Genomic DNA, 23,509 nt, shown 5'->3' with positions numbered 1-23,509 from the left:
TTAAGAGAAATTAAAGAAAAGTAATTGTTGCTTCCTGTTATTTTTATTGTTAAAGTTGGGATTCTGTTCTTGAGGCTGTCTTCTTTTAGGTTTGTTGAAATATTACTTTCTTGCTTTTTTCTAGGGTATAGTTTCCATCCTTGTGTTGGTGTTTTCCCTTTATTATCATCCTTTGAAGGGCTGGATTCGTGGAAAGATACTGTGTGAATTTGGTTTTATCATGGAATACTTTGGTTTCTCCATCTATGGTAATTGAGAGTTTTCCTGGGTATAGTAGCCTGGGCTGGCATTAGTGTTCTCCTAGGATCTGCATAACATCTGTCCAGGATCTTCTGGCTTTCATAGTCTTTGGTGAAAAGTCTGGTGTAATTCTGATAGGCCTGCCTTTATATGTTACTTGACCTTTTTTCCTTACTGCTTTTAATATTCTATCTTTATTTAGTGCATTTCTTGTTCTGATTATTATGTGTCAGGAGGAATTTCTTCTCTGGTCCAGTCTATTTGGAGTTCTGTGGGCTTCTTGTATGTTCATAGGTATCTCTTTCTTTAGGTTTGGGAAGTTTTCTTCTATAATTTTGTTAGATATTTGCTGGCCCTTTAAGTTGAAAATCTTCATTCTCATCTACTCCTATTATCTGCAGGTTTGGTCTTCTCATTGTGTCCTGGATTTCCTGGGTGTTTTGAATTAGGACCTTTTTGCATTTTGCATTTTCTTTTATTGTTGTGCCTATGTTCTCTATGGAATCTTCTGCACCTGAGATTCTCTCTTCCATCTCTTGTATTCTGTTGCTGATGCTCGCATCTTTGGTTCCAGATTTCTTTCCTAGGGTTTCTATCTCCAGCGTTGTCTCACTTTGGGTGTTCTTTATTGTTTCTACTTCCCTTTTTAGGTCCTCGATGGTTTTGTTCAATTCTATCACCTGTTTGGTTATGTTTCCTGTAATTCCTTACAGACTTCTACCTCTTTAGTTGTTTTCTCCTGTATTTCTTTAAGTGAGTTATTAAAGCTCTTCTTGATGTCCACTACCAGCATTGTGAGATATGATTTTAAATCCAAGTCTTGCTTTTCGGGTGTGCTGGGGTATCCAGGACTGGCTGAGTTGGGAGTGCTGGGTTCTGATGATGGTGAGTGGTCTTGGTATCTGTTAGTAAGATTCTTACGTTTGCCTTTCGCCATCTGGTAATCTCTGGAGTTAATTGTTATAGTTGTCTGTGGCTGTAGCTTGTTCCTCCTTTGATTCTGTTAGCCTCTGTCAGCAGACCTGGGAGTTTAGCTCTCTCCTGACTCTCAGTGGTCAGAGTACTCTCTACAGGCAAGCTCTCCTCTTACAGGGAAGGTGCACAGATATCTGGCGTTCAGACCTGCCTCCTGACTGAAAATGAAGGCCTGAAACAGGGCCTGTCCCAGAATATGTGTTGCCTCTGCAGTTTGCATGCTCACCTGCACAGACTGGTCTCTGAGGGACAGGGGACACAAGATGGCTCTCTTACTTGCTCTGGTGGTCAGAGCCTTCCTGGGCAGACACCTCTCCTCTTTCAGGGAAGGTGCCTGGATGTCTGTAGCCTGAAATGGGGTCTGTCCCAGTAACTGTGTTGCTTCTGCCTGTCCCAGAAGCTGTGTTGCTTCTGCAGTCTGCTCGCTCACACTTCACAGTCCCACATCCTTAATTTCTAAACAGGGGGCACAGTGACATGCAGCTTCGAGATGGTCTAGCCAGCCAGTTAGCCAAATCAACGAACACAGGTTCAGTGATAGACTCTGTCTCCAAAATAAATTAGAGCAAGGAAGACATAGATGTCTGCAGAGCCTCCACATGCACAAAGAGGCAAGTATGCCACTTTTAAATATGGACAAGCTTAGAAAGCTAAAGTATTATGTAAACAAACATACAACACACACACACACACACACACACACACATTGCTATAATGGGAGTTAAGGAAAGTATCTGAAAGGAAGAGAACATTCACTAAAAAGGAAAAAGTGGAACCTAGAACAAATATCCAGAACAGAAATAGATAAAGGACATTCAAAAAGCCAACTAAGATTGATTGAGAGAGAAAAGGAAGCTGTGTGAGAGAGAAATTAATGGAAGCCAATGCTAAATGTATGTTAGGAGTGACCTGGCTTCATTTTAGCTGAAAATATGTTACAATTAAAGTATGTAAGTGCAGAGAGAGAGAGAGAGAGAGAGAATGTTAATTATAAAATTATCAATATAGCATTAATTTTATAGTAACAATATATGAGAGATGCATACATGCATAAATTGGTATATTATAAATATTTTATATTTCCGCTGTGTGGAGATGGAAGTCTATATGTCAGACATCCTTATATGGAGTTCTAGACTCTCCAAGGTATACACAAGAATCTTTTCAGTGAAGGGGTCACTGTGCCTTTAGATCTCAGTTTCCTCAAATTATGATACTATCTGTTTTTTAAAGCCCCTTTAAAACACTTGAGAAGATTCATGGCATAATATCTGGAACACTTCCCTGGCCCAAAAAACATGAGAGTTATTACTGTTCTTCTGTTGATACTCGAGCTATTAGATGCTATTAGAAGCTAAAACTAAAGGAAGAATATATTAGTTTATTTAAACAACACACAGCCTAAATGAGCATGAGGATTTCTTTTTCTTTTTTAAACTTGTTCATACTTGAAAAATATGTTCTAAAAGTACAGAGTTCCTTAAAATCAAGTAAATGATATATTTCATAATTTCTCAAACAGTAGTGACTCTATGAGGTTTCTCCTCCTGAAATCACTACTAGAAGTATGCTTATATTCGTGTGTTTAGCTCTCAGTCTTTTGGCCACCATTCAAGATGCTTGACCTTTGCTGTACACCCTTGATGCTCTGTTTGCTCATGTAGAAATTCTTCCAAAAATAGACAGCATTGTCAAAAGAGCCATACTCATGTTTGTGTCCCATTGGACTCTAATGACTTTTGCATGTACTGTGAAAAGAATTTACAATTAAATTTAAAAATACCACTCATCCCAGAAACAGTGGGACTGGTTACAGAAAGACTGGTAACCATTCAAGACATGGATGTAACCCCTCCTTACTTGTGATGAACAAAGAACACAAGACAGGGCATTCAGATCCCTTGCATAATGACCTGAGGAGTTGGCTAATGAACCGTCTTATACAAAGCCAGTGTCAAATAAATCAAAATAAATTTCATAAATGTTGTGAAGAAAGAATGTCTAGATATTCCACATTGTACACCCCCCACCTCTTGCTCTGTCCCCTGTCAATTAACAAGAATTCCCCAGAGCAAACTCATCTGGTACTTGGGGCATTCTTGCTCTTGTTATCAACTCCAGCTCTTGTTTCCAGACATTTCCTTTGTCTCTTACTGCTTAAGAAGAGCATAATTCCTTGTGCCTTCCCCAAATCTTCCCACCATCCACATGGAAAGAGGCAGTAGGCACATTTTTACAATGATGGAACAAAATAAATTGTGACTTAAGTCAGTTCACAATGAACAAATATCTTGGCTCAGTGAAAATCCTCTAGTAAATCCTCTATCCTTGTATCCATGTGCACATACATACACATTACATACATACATACATACACACACACACACACACACACACACACACACCATTTCCTAGGTAAGAACAACTAGTAGATGTCATGAATCAGTAGATCAAATCCTGAAATCAGTAGAGAGCCATTGGAAGATCAAGTGAAACTTGCCTTGGAGGATACCAGTGACATTAAATAGCTTACAGATCAAGGTCTATAATTTCCTTGTACATAGAGAAGAATATGATGACTTCTTAGGAACTCAATCCACCTTCCATAGAGAAGACATTGCCTTGCCCATTACTCTATATCATGTCTCCTCCCAGGACCCCTTCTTCCTCAGACCTAACCAGAAGCTCATCTTGTACTTCTGATTCTCAGCATCCTATATCATAGATATGACCACACTAAGGCAAGCATATTTAACATGTTATTTAATGCACATTTTAGATTCAAATTCCTTTCTCTGATAATAGGAAATGCTATTCATGACATACTATTTACTGCATGCCCACTGTAAGAAAGTAAAGGAAGGTTCCTATAAATAGCATTTTCTTACTTACTAAAAACCCTATTAAAAGTACCTCCTTTGGTACAATTATGTGAATATTTCTGTCTAGTCCTGAGGGGGACTCAACATGGGGAAAGATTTCAGCTCCTTTCTGGAAGGAATTTATAGTTTTCGAACAGCTACTAAGTCCCCCACGTGATGCCATTCAGTATTGCTGGTTATCTCTGCTAATATGCTTCATTAAACAGAGAGGAGGAAATGGGAGGCATTTTATTCAGAGGAAAAATCAAACTGCATTTGTTTCTAAGCTGATGGAATCCAGAATAGAATATGCCCTGAGTTACTCAACTAATTGCTGTTTTGTTTACCTAAATATTTACACATTTTAAAATATTGGAGCTAAAAAAGCCAGTACAGAAATGTATAACCAAAATTCAGTGTAGTTGTATCTTATACAAACTTACCTTTACAAACACCTCAAAATAAACATCAGAACATCTGATAAATGTTCAATTGATGACATTAGCTCCTATTTGGAGCTGATATCTAAAGTATGAAAAAGAAACAGTCCTAGAATTGTTCTAGTGATGTGAACTTGTTTTCTTTTAATTAATATATTTTTACACTCCTTTTTTTATTTTCCCCCATCCACTCTGACTGTTCCACATCCCATACCTCCTCCTCACACCCACCCTATCTCCACGTAGATTCCCCCTCCCCCACCTGACCTCTAAACTCCCTGGGGCCTACAGTCTCTTGAGGATTAGGTGTATCATCTCTGAATGAACACAGACCTGACAGTCCTCTACTGTATATATGTTGGGGGCATCATATCAGCTGGTATATGCTGTCTGTTTGGTGGTCCAGTGCTTGAGAGATCTCAGGGTACAGATTAATTGAGACTGCTGGTCCTCCTACAGGATCACCCTTCTCCTTAGCTTCTAAATAGAACTCCAGTGGCTCATGCTCTAAGATCAAGAATTGATAAATGGGACTTCATGAAACTGGAAAGCTTCTGTAAGGCAAAGGACATAATCAATAAGACAAATCGGCAACCTACAGATTGGAAAAAATCTTCACTAATATATATAGTGAATATATATATATTCAAGAAGTTAATCATCAAAAAACCCCAAACAACCCAATCAAAAAATGGGGTAATGTGAACTTGTTTATGCTCAAGCCTTAAGCTGGTGCCAAAGTAGCACCTAGAAGATATGTTTCAGTGGGTCTCTGTGTACTATCAAACCATACAAAGCTCCCACAAATGCTTCATTGGAGTGCAAAATTTAAAAATTAAAGTATTTACTTTAATGTATTAATTCATGGGAATATATGCCAAGGATGTCCAGAAATGTGGCAGCCTTATGCCCACAGTTGCTGTAAGATTTGTTGTGAATTTCCATGGTGCAGAGAGACACATTCTGATCACCTGCTATCCTTCACTTTTTCGAAACCTTCCGTGCTTACTCTAATGTCTACCTTCTTCTCCCACTAATTTCTTCTCCCTCTTTTCTTTCTGAAAACAAACAAACCAAACAAACAAAAAACAAACAAAAACAAAAAAAAGAAGACCAAGAACAAAAACAACAAAAACGTTATCATTTTCTAACAGCTGACTTAAGGCACTGACCCACTTTCAAACACAGGTCAAAATAAATTCAGTATGAAGACCTCCTAGCATGTTTCTTACTTCACAGGAAGTGTGTTCTGAGTCACATAAATAAGAGTAAGAGTTACAAGGGAGCGGAGGAGCCAGCTGCAGGCTCATTCCTTTTGCCAACCCCAGTTGGCTGGGCAGTGAGGAGAGAATTCCATGGGGACATGAAAAGCAGACACTGGGGATGTACAACATGCATCCACAAGCAAATATGCGACAAGGAGCAGGACTGTCACGTGACCTACACTGACATACAGCTAGTACATGCTGTGAGTGTATCCATACAATAACATCGGAGCATGGCAGTCTCTGTTTCCAGGTCATGATTCAAAGCACTTGTGGCAGCCTGGAGTTCCTCTCTGGAAATTCACAATTTCACATATGTGGACAACTATGGAACCAGAGTGTCATGAGTTAAAACGCAGAGGCAATACAGAGGAGATTGTGTGTGTGTGTATGTGTGTGTGTGTGTTTGTGTGTTTGTGTGTGTGTGTGTGTGTGTGTGTGTGTGTGTGTGTGTGTTTGTGTGAGACTACAGGATGAAAGGGCCTGAGTTAGTTTCTGTTCAAAATAGGAGAGGACTCAGCATGCTTGCAAGTTTGAGGAGGAAGGATTATCATGTGCTACTGCAGAAATATCCTTTTTGGTCTCTGTGACACACCTGCCTCGTGACGTTATTAACTCTTACTGTATAAAATTAAAAATAATAACTTTCCACCCGGGTGTGGGAAGGATTTGACATGCAGTAATCCATTTTAATTTTTATAAGTAGATCTTTTCTCTTCTGCTAAATCTTCTTCCAGATATTAAACCCTACATTCAAAAGAGCATTTCCTTTGTAGAAGGGGAACTGTCTTTTCTTTGTTGATTTCATTCCCTACTAAGTTTTTCGTTTTGTACTGTTTTTAAGAAAAAAATTTATTCCATAATTGGGTACTTATATAAAGCAATCTCAGTTAAAATTTTCAAGTTGTTAAAATTTAATATTAGGTACCAAATTGTGACTTTAATAATAATAATACTTCATTCTTAATACAGTCTCATTTAGAGCTCTGCTATTTTAAAATAACATAACAAAACATAACTAGCTTTAGCTCAAGTAGTGTTTTAACTTAGAGATTTCCACTCTCATGTGGTTGAACTGGTGAGTGGTTATCATACTTTACCTATCTACCACACTGCTGTAATACTTGGTACCACTGCTCATCAATTCTCTTATTCAGCATCAGCAACATATTTATTGATTATCACCAAGTCCTACATCAGTCAAAGATAGGGCAAAGGTGACTAATTGAACTCACAACCAGGTGGGGGAGGAAGGAATAATACAAATGGAAAGTATAGCATATTAGGCTATATGCAATTACATGCTATACAATTACATGTAAGTCAATAACATGCGGCTATGCAGAGCTAAGGCAAATACAAAGGGATACATCCTAGAGTAGAAGTATACAAGAAAGCAGTGTTGAAGGAAGGATGTTTTCCTTTTTCATAGAACTTCTTTATGTACTCACCAGCTGCCCTTGTGTTCATTGCATAGCCCAAGGAGTGCCTGGAACTCATGGTCCTCATGCCTCAGCCTCGGAGTTTTGGAATGATAGGCTTGAGCCACCACATTGAAATTCCTACTGGTCTGATTTAATACAAATACAAAAGGCTAAAGAAGACACTAAAAGCAACTCCAAGTGTTTTCTTTCCTTGGATGTTTAAAGAGAACTTTAGTTTTTTGTTTTTTGTTGTTTTTTTTTTCACTTCTCTAACACCCCTATTTAGAGAAAGAGTTGTCAGTACCAGTCAACAAACTATTCCTTCCTAAAGTTGGTGAAGACATTTCATTCATCGCTGATACATAATATTCCTTTAAAACTACTCACATTGGGCTTCCTTTAACACTCAGCCATTGGAAATCTTTAAGGATGTGGGTGCTTGGGAAATTCACTACTTAGAAAACCAAAATAACTGGACAGGGTGATCCCTCCTAGTCTCACAAGGGATGCAAATTATTTGCATGAAGAACAGGAAATGAAAAAATACTATCATAGTGACTTGAGATGTTGTTCATAGCAACAATATAAAAACCTACTAAACTTTTAAACAAGCCTTGGAGTCTGTCACTTCTGTGTACATGGAATAAAAAACAAATTTTAAGCATTGACTTTTCATTTGTCACCAAGTAATGTTACTGGGAAAGGGGATATGGCCAACATGGAGAACATCATTTAGTTCAAGCTAAAACTTGTGGTAAGAGTCAAGAATAGACATGTGCCTTGTCATTTCAGCATCTTTCCCAAAGGTCAAAGAAACTGCCATTTCTAATGTTATCCCCTAGTCTCTCACATTTGTCCTGTGTAACAAGCTAATAAAAAGTGAGCAGCCACATAAATAGCCAGCCCCCATAGCTCTCCCTTTGTAACAGGGTAAGCATGTCATAGAAAAGAAAGGATGCATAATTACAGTGAGCTCAGGATGTGAGTAGCTGAACTTATCTCTTTAGGGAAGTCCCCAGAAATGGATCTTTCAGCACCTGGAAACCTAGTGAATTTCTGGTCCCCAAAGAAGCTGAGATGGGTATAGCTTCTGCCTGGGGAGGTGACTCCAGCCCCAAGGGGCACTCTGGGTGAGCTATTGAGAGGAAATTCACATCTTACAAAAATAAACTCTGAATGAAAAAGGAGTAATTCAAGAATTCTCTAACTATGTAGATAATAAATAAAAAGCAATGATATTAGTAATAATCACGTTTAAGGTCAGACATTGTGTGAGTGTACATGTATATTTCTGTATATATATATATACACACACACACACACATATATATATATATATAACATATATATATATATAACATATATATAACATATATATATATATATGTTATAATACCCTATGGAAAATTCTTTAGAGTTACATCTGCAGTATTGAGGTCAGAACGTCTTTCAAGTGCCCTTTGAAAACAAGGGTGAGGAGAGCTCCAGCACTTTTGTAGACAGTGGTATTTTATGTTCATTAGGCTTGACAGGATGAGGAAAATGGATGGGAGCTTCCAACACATGATTCCCAGCAACCTTTCTCGCCAGCCCCCAGGTAAAGCTGCAGTCTCTGCACAGCAGAGTGATCATTAGTTTGCGACGCTCCTACCATCAATCCCCAGAATCTGTTCTCTTCTGAGCTGAAGAATGATGAGATAAAAAGAAGAAGAAGAAAGTCACATGCAACTGGGAGCAAGTCAGGAAACAAGTACTAATAAATTGTCTCTGAGTCAGAATGAGAGAATGAGCAGCACATGCAAACATACTAGGAAAGGGAGAATGGCTAAAAGCAAACCAATGCAGACAGCCACAGACTCTCCGGATCCCCTTTGACTTTCTGGTGGTCCCCACAGGCCATGCATTCAGAGATGTGAGACAGGAGGGAAATGAAGAAGCTGTGATGTTTCTGGCCTTCTGTAGGGATTCGGGTATCTCTGAAGCAGACCTGCAAAGAGATGAGGAACAGAACTTGACTTCAGCAGCATGGGTGGTGAGCATATATTAAGGAGCTTTCATGACCAGGAAATCTAAGAATAACCAGGAAAAATCCCTTAACGACAAATGGAGCAATGTACGTTCATCACAACAAACAGTATAGTTATAAATTTGAAGGAGGAGATAATGGTCCTGCAAATATTTGTGAGTAACTTTTTTTCCCTGACATTTTTCTGAGTACAACAATATAGCAGATACCACATAAAGTCTGTTTTCACTCAGCTTTAACTGTCAAAAGGAGAAATCCCTGCTAGCAAGAAACAATCAGGTAGAGAAAAAGACAGGGGGAGGAAGAGAGACAGAGAGACAGAGACAGAAAGGAAGAGGGAGATCAAGAAATAGAAAGTATAGAAGGATGGATAAATCAATGGATGGATGGATAGATAGATGGTAGATAGATAGATAGATAGATAGATAGATAGATAGATAGATAGATAGGTGGATGAGTGAATGGGTGGCTGGCTGCCTGGTGAATAGACAGAGAAATGCTGTTTACAAACAAAAATGGCAAAAATCAGGCTAAAATAAGAGGCACAAAACTTATGCTCCATACTATTTCACAAGAAGAGGCCTAGGAAGTCTCTGAGGAGACATCTGAACAGATATGTGAATGGATTGTGTAGACCTTATTTTCAAATAAGGTTTGGAAAAGCCCACTGGAAATTCCGTAGTAACCTAAGAAAGAGTACTCCTGAGCTATCAGTCATAGAGTGTATATTATGTGCCATGTACTGTGCAACATAATACACCTGCCTTATTTCTTATAATCTGCACATGGTTGTAAGGGAGACATCACAGTCCGTACTCTATGTGGAAATGATTCAAATACATACATGCAGGTAAAACACCTACACACAATCTAAAATTTTAAAAATTTAAAAATGAAAAACCATATTTTTAAAGCATACCTGGGAGTCTATCAGATATCTTCTCCTTTAAAATTTAAACGTGCAAGATTATTTTAAAGCTTGTTTCTACAATGAACATAAATTTGATTAATTTTCCAAGTTATTGTGTTCATCCACTCACCACTACATCTCTGTCCAGCACCAACCCATTCAATTTAGGACTTAAGAGTATGAACTTTATATAATAAGTATCAAATATGCACAAGGTCTATAATTATCAGGTATGCACAAGGGCTCATTAATATAAAATAAATATCTAAATGGACAAGCTTGGGTGGTAGAAACTATCAAAAGCATGTCAGTAATGATGGTATCTGCATCAGCAAAGGGACTATGATAGGATTCCTAGATGTAACTGGGAATAAGATGAAAAACGATTGTCAATATTTAAGCATAAACCCAGTGATGAGACTGACACTTGATATGAGTCCAGAGGTCTGTGCTATGAGCAAGGGCACCCTCATCCACTTCCTTGCATCAGTCCTATTTTAGGGGAGCCAAGCCTGCAGGTAAAAGACTGGCCTGCTGAAAAAGATGTACATAGGGTTTATTGTAGAGGGCAGACATCCAAGAGGATGAGTTGGGATTGAAACTTGGCCCAAGGTCTGCCTGCCAAACCATATGTTCCATGGGGTGTGGGGGGAGGGGTTGCTGTATCCATCTGAGAAAGTGCTGAGTCTATCAGCCCTCTTGCCAAGGCAGTAACCAATGCAACCTCAACCACCTCATGGATTTGCTCATTCTAACTCCTCCAAAGGAGCCAGTTGTGCTGACAGGGATACTGGAGAAGGAAAGCATAGGCCGGTATTTAGAATGGAAGTGAGTAAAGAGAGAAATGGGGTGAGATAGAAAAGAATTGGAAGGGAAAGTCAGAGAATCACTTTCAAGCAAGGTATTAAGAACGTTGTTGCTTTGTTTTGTTTCGTTTTTTTACAAACAAGTTTCCTGATTCCTTCCAATAACTATCTTGAATGGAATACCTCAAAACCAACAGCCATTTGAAAACAAAAAGTTGAGTTCAGTGATGATTGTATTAATTCAGCTTTCCCTCATGATGAAAAAATTATGCCTGAAAGAATAAGTGAAATATTTGAAAAATATTTGAAATAAAGGAAATGCCTGAAAATACTAAAGGAAAAAGGTTTGTGTTGGCTAAAATTTTCCAAAATGTCAGTGCCTAGCCACTCTAATGATTCTTAGGTCTCTGGTAAAGTAGATCATTATATCAATGAGAGCATTGAGATAAAAAGATTATCTCACAGGTTCAGGCAGCAGCAGAAGAGAGAGACCAAGACAGACAGAAAGACAAACAGATCATCTAAGGTCTAAATATGCTCTCTAAAAAGATATATACTCAGCATGTCCTCCCACAATAACCCATTAAGTTAAGGACCTATCAGTGTATTTATCCAAGCAAATAGTACTCACATGATCTATTAACTTATAAAGATGCCACTTCTGGACTAGTGTTCTAGGGATGAAGCTTTTAAACATATGAGCTTTTAGGGAGCAATTAAAAATTAAACTCTAGCCGGGCAGTGGTGGTGCACGCCTTTAATCCCAGCACTTGGGAGGCAGAGGCAGGTGGATTTCTGAGTTCAAGGCCAGCCTGGTCTACAAAGTGAGTTCCAGGACAGCCAGGGCTACACAGAGAAACCCTGTCTCGAAAAAACAAACAAACAAAAATTAAACTGTAATATTTATATTAAGATTGGCCTTTGTATAACAGCTGCAAATTAACAACCTCACTGAGGTCAAAATCTATTCCTCTCTCACATCAAGTTTTAGGTGGGAGATAGGATGTCCTCTGACATCTGGAAAGCAGTGTGTTTAAAAACAGGCAACCACAGAGGTGTGCTTTTTCTAATGGCTCAACAGAGAGCCAGCCATCACATTCATATTTTAAACAGAAAATTACAATGGGTCCATGTCACAGTGAATTAAATGAAGTGATCAAAATATGTTGAATTATTTTTCTGCTAATGTAGCAGCAAATAGTAGTAGAATCTCATGTTACTTTAAGGAAGATTTGGAAATGTTACCATAGCTCATGTGGTCTTCAATATAGGTAAAAATTAGGGGTCTTAAAAGAGGGAAAATGCATTTGTGGATGAAAAAATCTAAATTAAAGCAGATTCAGTTTTGTCTTACCTTATTAATATCTCCCATAAAGAAAAATGCTAATTTACCTAATAATGTAATAAACACCAATTTTGTCTTGGGGTACTGGAACTAGAGTGTGGTCTCAAAGTAGCATAGTTTAAATCTAGTATTTGCCTGCTCTGAGGTAACAATAGCATTTTCTTTAAATGTTATATGATATTTAGTTTGGCTGGTTCTTTTTTTACTACTGTCTCTGTTTAGCGTTTCTGGCAGACAATTTTAGACTTTGTCTCAGCCTCCAAAGCCAACAGTGTGGTAAATGGAATCACCCTTCAGTGATCATCTATCCTCTCTTCCTCTTCCTATATCTCAAGGGCAATCAGCTAGAACTATTTAGCTGTACTTAGGAGGTCCCAGTCTTCTTGTCTTTCCTTTCCTTTGACGTTTGGGTGGTAGCCATCATTCTGTAAGGAATTCAGTTTTAGCTAAAGGCCAGTGTCTCAATCCGTGGGCTAATTCTTCACAGTGGTTAACTTGCTTCTCTGGGATCATGTCTTTCTAATATTTTTTCTAATATGAGTCAGCGTGTCTTTATAAGTGTTTGTCACAGGATTATCCCTGTCCAATTACATTAGTACAGAAGAGGCATATGATTGGGCAGAGAAAGGAAAAGGAGCTGACAGTTGCAGAGAAAGAGAGCATCTCGGAGTAGCAGAGAAAGGAAGATGGCTGCAGACGTGTAGCCATGTGGCGATTCCCAGCCACAAGTAGCTATGATTTCATAAGGTTAGAAATATTGGAATAAAGCTTTTATCATTATCAATTGGCTCCAAAATTACTGAATTGGCATCCTGTAAATTGTGATATTGTTGATACATAAATCTGATTGATTAGTTAAGCATTAAGAGTCTTGATTCTGCCAGACATGGTGGCGCACGCCTTTAATCCCAGCACTTGGGAGGCAGAGGTAGGCAGATTTCTGAGTTCGAGGCCAGCTTGGTCTACAAAGTGAATTCCAGGACAGCCAGGGCTACACAGAGAAACCCTGTCTTGGGGAAAAAAAAAAAAAAAAAAAGAGTCTTGATTCTACCGGGGTACTGGGTATTGTGATGTGATAGCTGACCATGGAGTATGTGGTAGTGAGAGGAACTCAGGGGCCCCACTGAAGAGATGGCCCAGGGGTGGGGGTGGGGGGGCACTGTGGTCCAGTGAGACCGGAGAGTTGGCAGGCTGGCAGGAACATAGTCTGGCCCCGTGGAGAGTTGGCGGGTTCAAATATTTCCCACAACAGGTATTATTTCCCACACTAAGAACTTTCTAAGGGGATGCACAATTTATTCTGTGGGCAAAGTTTGTTCAGAATGTTTTGTTACTATTTATTTATGTATATCTCTCTTGTTCTCTCTCTCTCTCTCTCTCTCTCTCTCTCTCTCTCTCTCTCTCTCTCTCTCTCTCTCTCTCGTGTGTGTATTTGAAGGCAAGTGCAGAAAGCATAAGAGAGTGTTGGGTATTTTTTCTTCTCTCGCGTTTTGCTTATTTCTTTGAGGCATATTCTCTTCATGTACCTGTGACTCGTGACTTCTCACCTGCCTTGGAAGCCAGAAAATTCTGGTAATCTCTTTGCCTCTGCCACTATCAGAACTTGGCTTACAAGTGTTTGCAGGATATACTGTTTGTTCCATGAGTGCTGGGATCTGAAATCTGACCTTCATGACTGTGTGGCAAATGTTAACCATTGAGCCATCTTTCCAGACATAATGGCTGCTTTTATGTCAACTTGACACAAGATAGAGCCATCAAAGAGGAGGAAGCCTCAACTCAAAAAACACCTCCATCAGATCCTTCTCTAAAGCATCTTCTTTTTTTTTTAATTTTTTTATTACGTATTTTCCTCAATTACATTTCCAATGCTATCCCAAAAATCCCCCATACCCTCTCCCCCACTTCCCTACCCACCCATTCCCATTTTTTTGGCCCTGGCGTTCCCCTGTACTGGGGGCATAAAAAGTTTGCATGTCCAGTGGACCTCTCTTTCCAGTGATGGCCGACTAGGCCATCTTTTGATACATATGCAGCTAGAGTCAAGAGCTCCGGGGTACTGGTTAGTTCAGAATGTTGTTCCACCTATAGGGTTGCAGATCCCTTTAGCTCCTTGGGTACTTTCTCTAGCTCCTCCATTGGGAGCCCTGTGATCCATCCAATAGCTGACTGTGAGCATCAACTTCTGTGTTTGCTAGGCTCCGGCATAGTCTCACAAGAGACAGCTATATCTGGGTCCTTTCAGCAAAATCTTGCTAGTGTATGCAATGGTGTCAGCGTTTAGAAACTGATTATGGGATGGATCCCTGGATATGGCAGTCTCTAGATGGTCCATCCTTTTGTCACAGCTCCAAACTTTGTCTCTGTAACTCCTTCCATGGGTGTTTTGTTCCCAATTCTAAGAAGGGGCACAGTGTCCACACTTTGGTCTTCATTCTTCTTGAGTTTCATGCGTTTAGCAAATTGTATCTTATATTTTGAGTATCCTAAGTTTTGGGCTAATATCCACTTATCAGTGAGTACATATTGTGTGAGTTCCTTTGTGATTGTGTTACCTCACTCAGGATGATGCCCTCCAGGTCCATCCATTTGCCTAGGAATGATCTAGGCACTCTTCTATGGCCTCTATTTCAGCTCCTGCCTCCAGGTTTCTGCTCTGCCTGAGTTCCTGCTCACACTGCATTTGGTAAAAAAGTGTTATCTGGGATTGTAAGCAAGATAAACTCTCCCCAGGTTGCTTTTGGCCATGGTCTTTCATCACAGCAATAATAACCCTAATACAAGTTGGTAACAGGAGTGGGGTATTGCTATTACAGACCTGACCATGTTGTTTTAGGGTGGGTTGTGGAAGTACTTTGGAACTTTGGGTTAGAAAAGTCATTGAGTGCTGAGAGCTCAGTGAGAGAATCTGCTAGCTTTGAAAATATCAATGTTAAAAACAGTGCAGATGATGTTGTTCACCTGGCTTGTGAAGTTTACAAGGAAAGCAAAGACAGTACTAAGCCTTTTCTTTTTGTGAAATATCTGTGGTTCTGGTTATCTGTCACTGATAAATCAGATGTGACTAACAAAATACTAGAACTACTAAAGTGAAAACTTAGCTTTCCTATGATACTTGGGGCTGGTCAGCTAGAGCTGAGAAATCAGTGGTGGTTAAGGAACTGCAACCCTATAGGTGGAACAACATTATGAACTAACCAGTACCCCAGAGCTCTCATCTCTAGCTGCATATGTATCAAAAGATGGCCTAGTCAGCCATCACTGGAAAGAGAGGCCCTTTGGAGTTGCAAACTTTATATGCCCCAGTACAGGGGAACGCCAGGGCCAAAAAGGGGGAGTGGGTGGGTAGGGGATTGGGGAGGTGGGTATGGGGGACTTTTGGGATAGCATTGGAAATGTAAACTAGAAAATACCTAATAAAAAAAAAAAGAAAAGGGCAGCATTGTTAAGGTAAAATATTCTGGAAAGTATTTCCTGAGAGTTAGCACAACGAATCTGTATTCCGTACTTGGCCAAGTTTGTACCTCGTGCTGGCAGCTGAACTTGGCAGTATAAGAATCACCCAGATGGATCTGGTTTTGAAAGGGTGAAGGGGTCATGGGGAGCAGTTGAGATTTAATGCTGTGTGGCAGGGCTGGAGTCCCTGAAGAGAGCCCAGGAGAGGCTACTGGCGTAAGGGAAAGCCAGCTGTAGAAAGGGATCCCAGCAATTTTGGAAATCCCCGTGCTAAGGGGTGACCACTAAGAATGGATGCATGCAATGGCATGAAGCCAACTGCAGCCTAGAAGACAAGATATGTGTGCTACAGAGGGCAGAGCTGGAAGAGAGGCCCAAGGCTTTTGGAGGAGCACAGAAGATAGTGAGTGAATCTGAGACATTGAACTTTAAGTTATTATGCATTTGGAGTTCAGTATTGGTTTGTTCATAATGTGACTGTACCCTGATTCTTCCCTCTCAAAGAAAGTATCCATTTTTATTTTTATAGAAACCCTTATCTGAAAGACTATGAACTTTTATAAAATGATTTGTGATTTTTAAAGATATTAGATGTTTTAAGGAGACTAAACTTTGAATGTGTTTGAGTGTGTAAGAACTGTGGAACTTTTAAAGTTATTATGTTTTATATTGTGATTTTAATATTAATGTTTCATTTTGGTGATAAATGAGAAGATAAAGGTTCTTTTTTTTGAAAAGTTCTGTGTCTGTATGTCAAGTTCACAAGGAGCCAGTTGTAGTGGCTGTTTTTGTGTCAACTTGCGATAAGCTACAGTCATCAGAGAGGAGGGAACTTCAGTTGAGAAAATACCCTCATAAGATCCAGCTATAAGACATTTTCTTAATTAGTGATTAATGGAGGGAGTGCCCAGTCCATTTTAGGTGGTATATCCATGGGCAGCTGATTCCAAGTTCTATAATCAAAACAGACCGGCTGGGCGGTGGTGGCGCACGCCTTTAATCCCAGCACTTGGGAGGCAGAGGCAGGCGGATTTCTGAGTTCGAGGCCAGCCTGGTCTACAAAGTGAGTTCCAGGACAGCCAGGGCTATACAGAGAAACCCTGTCTCGAAAAGCAAACAAACAAACAAACAAAAAAACAGACTGAGCAAGTCGTAAGAAACAAGCCAGTAAGCAGCACACCTCCGTAGCTTCTGCATCAGCTCCTGATCCAGGTTTCTGCCCTGCATGAGTTCCTGCCCTCACTGAGGGAAGAATCAGGGTACAGTAACATTATGAACAAACCAATACTGAAATCCAAATGCATAAATGACTTAATGGTGAACTGTTATGCTGAACTAAAATAAACCCTTCCCTCTTCCCAGGTTGCTTCTGGTCATGGTGTTTCATCACAGCAACAGCAACTAACCCTAACCCTAACCCTAACCCTAACCCTAACCCTAACCCTAACCCTAACCCTAACCCTAACCCTAACCCTAACCCTAACTAAGACACCAGCCTATCTATCTATCTATCTATCTATCTATCTATCTATCTATCTATTGATTTATTTGGTTTTTCGAGACAGGGTTTTTCTGTATAGCTCTGGCTGTCCTGGAACTCAGAAATCCACCGCCTCTGCCTCCAGCGTGCTGGGATTAAAGGCATGTGCCACCATGCCCGGCTTGGAGGAAACTTTTAAATGAAATCATTGATTGACTCTAGAACATCTGTAGGATAATAACTTTCAATTTGTTACTTAAGTCGATCCTCCTCCAAAGAGCAGATTCATGCTTTCAATCTTTCCATTTCAATGTCTAATTAAGAGGCTTAGAATCAGCCACTGAGAAAATACAATTATTAATTCCTCTCACCCAGTATACTTGCTTTTTCCTTGCCTTCAACCTCAATACCATCCCTACAGTTAAAGAAATTGCAGACCACACTAAAGATACAGGGGAAATCGCAGAGTTGTTTTTGGCTCCCCATATTTCTATCTCCATCCATCAGTGAGTCTGATTGCTAGAATAAAATCTTAACTCAGATCCCTTAATTTTATGTAATCTTCTGTGTTTTCTTGAATCTGAGCCCCTATGATTTCTTATTTAGAGTACAATACCATCTGTATGAAGAGAGTTAGGAGATAGCTAAACAAACATTCAAATTTCTACTTCTTGCCATGTGTCATAGAAAGACCTCCATAGGCTCATGAGTTTAAACACTTGGTCCAAGAAAGTGGCTCTAATTTGGCCCATTTGAGAACTCTTAGAAAGTAGAATATAGTTAGCAGGGTGGGTTTCTCATGGAGGGGGGTTGGGACACATAGCCCATACCTCCTTCTCTCTCTCTCTCTCTCTCTCTCTCTCTCTCTCTCTCTCTCTCTCTCTCTCTCCTGGTCTCCTGAGAGATGAGCAACCTCTTACCATGTCACATCCTTCAGGTACTGTTGATCCACCAACCACCATGAAACTGCCTAAATGGTGACCCTAGTTGATGGATGATAAGCCCTCACATCATACACCAAAATAAACTACTCTTTCCTCATTTCTTTCCAAATATTTGATCACAGTGGTGAGAAAAGTAGCAAGTAGAGACAATACCAAGAAGTGGTACTATTGCTGTGAACAGCTTGACTTTGTATTCTGTAGACCTCTGGAGCTGGTTTGGGAAGGAATGTAGAATAATATGAAACTCCTAACCATAACGTTTCTAGACTTCTTTAAGCATAGCTCTGATGGAGCATAAAAGACCAGAATGACAAGAGAAATACAGAGAGTGGCAGTCAAGCTCAAAATTAACATTTATCAGGAGTTGAACCATTCATGCTATATGCTAAGCAATGAATCTCACACCGTTCCACAGTTGCACTAATGGGGCTGAATTTAATAATTGATGTATTTGTTGTATGGAGGAAGTTTCAAAGCAGAGCAGCATTGCAGCATTGGCATAGTTATTGTTCACTGAATTTACCAAATTCACAGTGAGAAAGCACAAATGACACTAAAAGAAAATAAATAAAGATTTTAAAAAATAAAACTATTGTGTCCAGTAAAGAAGGGAGTGTGAACAGAGTATAGTTGGTGAGGTAAGGAGCTGGATCCCAGAAAAAAACTGAGAAAAGGCCTGGTGAAAACAGTGTGATTGCTGAAGTGATCAACATCATTAAAGGAAACCTGTTCTCTAGGGTAGAACAATGTAACAGGTAGTCTGAGAGGAGACCTCACCCATCAAAGGATCCAGTCTGTAAAAACACAAATTATCATAAAAGGAGAGATCCTGAACTCAGAAAGCCATCATATGAATTCTCCAAACAGCGTACTAGGGAATTTTTCCTAGGTGCAGTCAGGAGAGGAGACTCTTGCAACTATAACAGATGGCACCCAGGTGACCCCTCGAGATGGCAGCAGGACTTGGTGGTAGCATCCACATGGTTCACAGCAAAAAGAAATACAGGACCAATAATGACAGCAGGTCACAGGGTCAATGTATTAATTCTTCAATTATTATTTGAGGATTCCCTTTATAGATTTAAGAAAAGAGTTTTAGTTCCTAAGGGGCAGAGGGAGGGTGGTTCTTTATTTTGATTGGCAGCCTTGACTTATGTAAGCCTTTACTTACTACTCATTATTCTTCCCTTGATAGGTCTGAATTTAACCATATGCATGCCCAACTATATATAAGTATAAGGTACTAAATAGAATACTATCCCTAAAAATTCACTGAGAGGACTTACTATGCCTTAATTCAGATGCATGCAAAACATTGGTCATTCATATGGATGCAGGTGTGATGGATGCTCATTTGCTAACACGTTTATAGCCACACCATTAAGAAAGGAGTGTGCATGGCATTTATAGGTAAAGGGTCTCAGACTTCCAGGTACAATTTTAGAACATATATATATATATATATATATATATATATATATATATATGTATGTGCATATTATATAATTTTAGAATATATATGTCAATTCTCAGATTGCTGAATTATTACTCAATCTTGTATGTTTAAATTGCAAAATATTTAGAGCAGACAGCTTGTATGCTTTGTTTACTGTAAAATATATCAGTAGGAGGTAGATATCATGAAATAACAATTTTTGAATAGATAAATACATATTTCAGTTGGATTTGCATTGGGACCAAGCTGTTATAAAAATAGCATTTATTGAATAAGCAAAGTTTAAATAATTCTGGTATAAGCAACCTAGACTTAAGAAGTTCAGGGTTGTTATCCTGCCTTTACAGTATCAAAATCCAAGATACTTTCTACCTTGTTGCTTTCCTTCTCCTTGAACTTTTCTCCAGAACTTTTATCTGAAGTTCTATGACTCATACTCTATCCATGTTCCAAAGGTTGAAGAAAATCAAATGTAACCTTTTCAGTACACATCCTATGTACATTCTGTTCATCACATGGTCACACTTAATTATAAGATAGAACAAAATATAATCCATTGAGCCAAGATCAAAACTAGGCTTCTGTTATTTACTAAAGAGGAAAAGACTAAAAGAAAACCAACAATTCCTCAAATAAGATTCAAGTGATTTTTTTTCTCCCTTTAGAATTTTAAATGGGAAGAATAACTTTTATGAAACAAAACACTGAGCCTAAACTGTGGAGTGACTCCTCTTATAGGTGTCACACCTAAATGTAGCTATGGCTGACCAACAACAAATATTGCACAAATATTACAGCATTAACTTACTCCCAGTCCCTTTTCATGCACTTGTCAAGAATATTCCTGCACTAGTGGTTTAGGACAATGTCTGCCCTAATTCTCATTCAGTCTTTGGTATTTGGTTTTCACACAGTATTTTCCCTCAAGCTGATCTGCATTGTTTCTAATGTAGATCTGAGAAACTCATTGCAAAGAACTTTCAATATCAGATTCGCATGTCAATATCCAAAGAAATTCTTCATTCTGGCTTTACTGTGGAAATTTTTATCAATGGTCTTTCTGTTGCTTTCACCAGTTCTTAGTTGTTTTTTTTTTTTCTTAAAATGCATTAACAAGCACAAATCAAAAAATTTAAGAGTGCCTTTCTGAAGCACGTATGAAGTTTCTCAGTTCTAAATGCCCATGAATGTTCTTTTCATCTTCTACTGGAGAGCATGTCATAGCTTGCTCTCTACAGCTGAGATAAACAGTATTATTAAAAGCAACTTGAGGAGGAAAGGCTTTGCTTCATATTTTAGGCTACAGTCCATCTAGGGAAGCCAGGGTAGGAACTCAAGGCAGGAACCTAGAGGCAGGAACTGAAGCAGAGACCATGGAGTACTGCTGCTTACTGGATTGCTCCTCATGACTTGCTCGGGCTAAATGGCTCTGCTAATAGTAGGCTAAGCCCTCCCACAAAAATCAGTCTGATGAAGGCAATTCCTTAGATGAGATTTCTTTTCCCCAGATATGTCTCCAAGCCTGGCCATCTTCAAGAAACTAAGATGGAATTCTCTGTTAGACTTCCAAGATGCTACATATAAAACACATATACTGTGCACCCACTTTTAAACATGTGGACCTTTGAACCTTCTTTTTCCAGTAAATGTCTCACTTTGTGTTTGACAAAATTTATAACAGAATAAAGATAGTGGAGTCAAGATTGTCTAAAAGAATGGTGACATATGTTAAAGAAGATGAATTAAAAGACTTTAGGACTAGCATGATGAAACTTATAGTTTCCTCTTCTATTGTGCACCTGACTACTTACTGTGTGCATAGCCTATATGTGAAAAAGTCACTCGAGGTTTTTCCAACTATTTGATTTTTGCTACCTGGACTGTGAAGGGTTATTGATGACACATTAGATTTCAAATTAGAGCAAAAATGTGACTTTGAGAAATTTATTTAACTTCTCTGTGTCATGAGAATTTGGCTAGAAACAACTACATCCTTTACTCTTGGCCTTTTATGTTATTGTTTAAAATAGCACCACAGACAATCTTAGTATAAATTGTGTCATTGAAAATGTATTTTATGTCCAGTAAATCTTGCTTTGTGTTTGTGGCTTTAGATCATAGGAGAAATCTCACCCAGATGAAAAGAAAACAACGGGACTTTATTCAGGGATTTGTTTTGATCAACTGAGACTTTTTGCTAAAATATTTATGGAGTTCTAATCAAGGGCAATATAAAGTACAAAGGGATTTTATTTTCTTTCCAATTATTACCTTCAATATAAGCACTTACAATTTGGACAAATTTATTATTTCTGGTCAATTTCAGACAGTATAATAGTCATTTTCACTATAAATCCTCAATCTCCTATCCCATTAGCCACCATCAAATTGGCTTATTAAACAATGAAGCAGGCTTATTACTGTGCTCCTAACCTTCTAGAGAGAGGAAGGAGAGAAGAGGTGAGTGGAGGCTTTTCCAAGGGGTTCCTATTTCTGTTTCTCTATAATAGCAAATGGAAAAGAACAGCTAGAAGAGACATATCTCTTTAAATGCCACCTGTGGGTGGTGGAGAGGAAGGCTTTTTCTTGCTCTGACTCAAAATAGACCCACCTACTAGCTAGAGACATTCAGTGTCCACATGGAAGTTGAGGGTGGTTTGTGAGGATTCCTCCAAAGAGGGTCAACAGTCTATCCCTCCAGCCTTACCAGCATATGGTGTTGTAGTTTGAATCTGAAGGGCCCCTGACAGACTAATGTTTTGAATGTTTGCTCACCAGCTGGCAACACTATTTTGAGAGGCTGTGGAACCTTCAGGAGATAGGGCCCAGCTAACAAAAGTAGGTCACTTACAAATGAAGCCTAGCCCTAGTCTCAACCTCACTCTCTCTCCTACCACTATGTAAGGAACTTTTGCCACGTGCTCACAAATTATGAGCTCTATTATGTTGTCCCCCTCATAATGAACTAAAATCTTGCAAAATTTAAACAAAATAAAACTTTCTTCCCAGGGATGCTATGGTATTTTGAATAGGATTGGCTCCCATAAACTCATGTGTTTGAATGCTTGACCCATAGGGAGTGGCACTATTAGGAGGTGTAGCCTTGTTAGAGTAGATGTGACTTATTGGAGGAAGTGTATGACTGTGGGGGCAGGCTTTGAGGTCTCCTATGCTCAAGATCTGCTCAGTGTGGAACTGGTGCCTCCTCCTTGCTACCCTTAGATCAAGATGCAGAACTCTTGGCTCCTCTAGCTCAATGAATGCCTGCAGGCCGCCATGATGATAATGGACTAAACCTCTGAAGGTATAAGCTAGCCCCAATTAAATGTTGTCTTTTATAATAGTTGCTGTGGTTATAGAGTCTCTTCACAACAACGGAAACCCTAAGACATCTGGAAAGATGGCTCAGCAGTTAAGAACACTTTTCTTGCAAAGGAGTGAAGTTTACTTTGCCAGAACCCATGTTGTTTAGTTCACAACTACTTACAAGTTCCAGTGAATCCAAAATCCTCTCTTGGCCTCAATGGGTGCGCGCGCGCGCACACACACACACACACACACACACATCTGCACATGCATGCACATATACTTATAAAATACAAACCTTTTAAAATATAAATAAATAAATAAAATGTTCCCATCTTAAATTGCTTCTGCCAGATAATGTGGTTACCGGAAATAGAAGTCACTCGTACCTCTGCTTTTATAAATGAAGTGTAACCTTGTCTGGTATGGTTTTGCTTTAACAGTTCGTGTTTCATTAATCTCTTTGTTCTTTCAGGAGAAAGGCACAACCTACTAGGCTCCTCTTCTGACTACTCAGTGGCCTCCGTGTCATAATTGGGTTTCTGTTGCTGTGATAAAACACCAGTATCAACTTA

At 39.2% G+C, this 23,509-nt stretch overlaps 1 protein-coding gene across 2 annotated transcripts in view; it reads left to right on the top strand.

The window, feature by feature from the left end:
- The window catches only part of Ptchd4 (patched domain containing 4), a 201,208-nt gene that overhangs the window by 139,924 nt on the left and 37,775 nt on the right, over positions 1-23,509 (top strand). The window lies entirely within an intron of this gene.

The sequence above is a fragment of the Mus caroli genome, unplaced genomic scaffold (genome assembly GCF_978045245.1).
Source record: "Mus caroli unplaced genomic scaffold, Mus_caroli_1 scaffold_18, whole genome shotgun sequence".
Lineage (NCBI taxonomy): Eukaryota > Metazoa > Chordata > Mammalia > Rodentia > Muridae > Mus > Mus caroli.
Note: the sequence above shows the minus strand (reverse complement) of the source record. Positions and strands in the feature narration are given on the sequence as shown.